Here is a 2,791-nt window from a genome sequence, read left to right on the forward strand (position 1 = left end):
GAACCTTACAGCGCAGTACAGGCCCTTCGGCCCTCGATGTTGCGCCGACTTGTGAAACAACTCTAACGCCCATCTACACTATTCCCTTGTCGCCCATATGTCTATCCAATGACCACTTCAATGCCATTAGTGTTGGCGAGTCCACTACTGTTGCAGGCAGGGCATTCCACGCCCTTACTACTCTCTGAAACAAGAACCTACCTCTGACATCTGTCTTATATCTATCTCCGCTCAATTTAAAGCTATGTCCCCTCGTGCTAGACATCACCATCCGAGGAAAAAGGCTCTCACTGTCCACCCTATCCAATCCTCTGATCATCTTGTATGCCTCAATTAAGTCTCCTATTAACCTTCTCGCTAACGAAAACAGCCTCACGTCCCTCAGCCTTTCCTCATAAGATCTTCCCTCCATAACCAGGCAACATTCTTGTAAATCTCCTCTGCACCCTTTCCAATGCTTCCACATCCTTCCTGTAATGCAGCGACCAGAATTGCACGCAATACTCCAAATGCGGCCGCACCGGAGATTTGTACGGCATCAACATGACCTCAAGACTCCGAAACGCAATCCCTCTACCAATAAAAGCTAACACACCGTACGCCTTCTTAACAATCCTCTCAACCTGGATGGCAACTTTCAGGGATCTATGTACATGGACACCGAGATCTCTCTGATCATCCACACTGCCAAGATTCTTAACATTAGCCCAGTACTCTGTCTTCCTGTTATTCATTCCAAAATGAATAACCTCACACTTTTCTGCATTAAACTCCATTTGCCACCTCTCAGCCCAGCGCTGCAGCTTATCTATGTCACTCTGTAACTTGTAACAACCTTCCGCAATGTCCACAACTCCACCGACTTTAGTGTCGACTTTAATCAGATGCAGTCTTTACAGGAAGCAGTGTATGAGGATCTGTACACAACCCTTGTGTTGGGGAATGGATGTGAAGAGGGATTGGGCATCCATTGTGAAGATTAGGCGGTTAGGGCCGGGGAAATTGACCTTGTTTATGGCACCAGAGGAATCAGGAATCATAGAATTCCCACAGTGCAGAAGGAGGTCATTCGGCCCATTAAGTCTGTACCAAACCTCTGAAAGAGTACCTCATTAAATCTCACTACCCCGCCTATCTCATCAACCCCTTAATCTAACCTACACCTCTTTTTAGACTCTACGGAGTAATTTAGCATGGTCAATCCACCTAACCTGGACTGTGGGAGGCAACCGGAGCACCCGGAGGAAACCCACGCAGACAAGGAGAAAAGGTGCAGTCTCGACCCAGACAGTCACCCAAGGTGGGAATTGATCCGGGGACACGGGTGCTTTGAAGCAGCAGTGCAAACCACTGTGTCACTGTGTCGCCAATGTCTTTGGGAAGGGGCAGAACAGGGTAAAGCGGATGGAATCAAGATCGGAAGAAATGATCTTGGTGGGGCTGGAACAGACCGAAATAACGGGTGTACTGGGACTTTCCTGTTTGTGGATTTTGGGAAGGAGGTAGAAGCGGGAAGTTGATGCAGGATGTGTGGGGTTGCGGGACTATGATGACCGAGGCTGTGGACAGAAGATATCCAGAGTCAATGAGGTCAGTGAAAGTCCTGGAAACAATATCATGATGTTTGGTGGTGTGCTGCTGGTCCAGAGGGAGGTAGCAGGATGGGTCTGAGAGCTGACGGTCAGCCTCTGTGAGGAAGAAGTCAGGACACCAGACAATAATGACACCACCCCTGTGAGCAGCTTAGATCACCAGGCCAGGGTTGGATATTAGAGAGAGGATTGGAGCAAGTTTAGAGTGAGTCAGGATTGTGTTGGTGAGAGGCACAGCGAAATTGAGACGGTCGATGTCGCACTGACAGATCTCAATGAAAAGATCAAGAGCTGATAGGAGGCCAGAGGGTGGGGTCCAGGTAGAGGGAGATTACTGGAGGCGGATGGATTTCAACAACACATTTTCATAAAATAGACAGTGAGAAACAGCAGAGACAATATTATCTATTCACTGATCATCTTCAGAATAATTACCAAAGAATTGAAAAGCAGAAGTCGGTCTCTGTTATTCTTGAATTTAGAACAGAATATAATAATATCTTCCAGTCACAATGTCAACAGTTGGAAATATGGAATTAGAAGCATGAGTGAAATGAAATCCAGTAACACAGAGTATACTAAATCGTCGGCACATATTCAAAAGTCAACATTATTCCTGACACATTTCATCCAATTAATTCAATAACAACCAGAAATAATAGTATAATGGATGTTAAAACAATTAGATTTTCTAAAGGCCGTCAGTAAGATCTGACATAACAGACTGATGAGTAATCTCAGAGCCAGTGGAGTTAGGGGACACAGCAGCAGAATGGACACATGCTGGCGACACACACAGAAAACAGGGAGAGGAGTTAAAAGGATTTAGGCTGGTTAGTGGAAGGTGAGAAGTGGTGTTCCACAAGGATCAGCACTGGGATCGCTCTCCTTCACCATTCCCATCAACAGTATGGGATCGGGAAGCAGAATGATAATTACACAATTTACAGACAGAATCAAATTGAGAGTGATAGTGAATACAGAGGAAGAATACAACTAATTACAGGCACAATTACATTCATCATTAATTATGAATTTGCAAAGTGGGTATTTCAATGGGAAATTTATGTTCCGACAGATCAGTGTCCGCTGCTGCATTTTGATCAGAACAATAAGTCCCCCAATCACTCCTTGGAAAACAAGTGTGTGAATGGACTGGAGGGGTTTCTGGGTTCAGGTGAATAAATTCACAAATCGTG

Source organism: Scyliorhinus torazame, unplaced genomic scaffold (assembly GCF_047496885.1).
Source record: "Scyliorhinus torazame isolate Kashiwa2021f unplaced genomic scaffold, sScyTor2.1 scaffold_172, whole genome shotgun sequence".
Classification (NCBI taxonomy): Eukaryota; Metazoa; Chordata; class Chondrichthyes; order Carcharhiniformes; family Scyliorhinidae; genus Scyliorhinus; species Scyliorhinus torazame.